Source organism: Arachis ipaensis, chromosome B02 (genome assembly GCF_000816755.2).
Source record: "Arachis ipaensis cultivar K30076 chromosome B02, Araip1.1, whole genome shotgun sequence".
Lineage (NCBI taxonomy): Eukaryota > Viridiplantae > Streptophyta > Magnoliopsida > Fabales > Fabaceae > Arachis > Arachis ipaensis.
In genome coordinates, this window is record NC_029786.2 from 681,452 (window position 1) to 682,220 (window position 769).

Genomic DNA, 769 nt, shown 5'->3' on the forward strand with positions numbered 1-769 from the left:
ACATGACATGAATAAAATACATCAAGTATACTTTAATATATATATATATAGTATACATATAACAAATAATTTCTATTTCAAGTCACCAAAAAAAATAATTCCTATTTCTCTATACAAAATTTATAACAATACCGTAAAATCGGTGGAGAACCGCTGAGCCGACCGAAAACCTGCCGATTGGACCGGACTAGAAACGGTTCAAAGAAAACGGCGTCGTTTTTGGCTTAAACGGTTAAACAACCATGCTCTCTTCAGTCTTCACATCTCACATCTTCAAGCTGCAGAACTCTGAATCACTCCCACTTCTCCAACCTAGCTGCTGCCGCCGGCGGTCCGTCGATCCACTGCCGCCGCCCGTCCGTCGAGTTCGGCCGCCGTCCATCCGTGTAGCCACTGCCCCCAAGTCTCCAGCCCCTGCTCTCTTCTTCCGCGAGCTCTCGGCCCATCCGTCGTCTGGTCGGCGTCGTCCGTCAATCAACAGTCTGTCGGCGTCGTCTTCAAGGTCAGTGGCTCGGTCGCTTGTTCTTTGTTTTTTTGTTTTTACTTTTTTCTGCTCTGTGGTTCGAAGCTTGTGGATTTGTGGTTGTGTTTTTAATTTTTGGTGAACGATTACTTGCTTATTGATTCGCTTTGGTTCTGCTATGCTGCTGTTTTGTGATTTTATTACTTTAATTTACTGATTATTGATTTGCTCACTGCTGGTGTTTTGTGTTTTCATTGATTGATTATTGATTAAGAGATGTGTTGCTTTTTATCTTTTTTTTTTGTC

General features: G+C 42.5%; 1 protein-coding gene across 1 annotated transcript in view; it reads left to right on the forward strand.

Moving 5' to 3' along the window:
• Window positions 253-769, forward strand: part of LOC107621661 (myeloid leukemia factor 1) — a 2,703-nt gene continuing 2,186 nt past the window's right edge. Inside the window, exon 1 of the mRNA XM_016323688.2 lies at window positions 253-502. The gene's annotated coding sequence lies outside the window, so the exon portion shown is untranslated. The remainder of the gene's footprint in view (window positions 503-769) is intronic.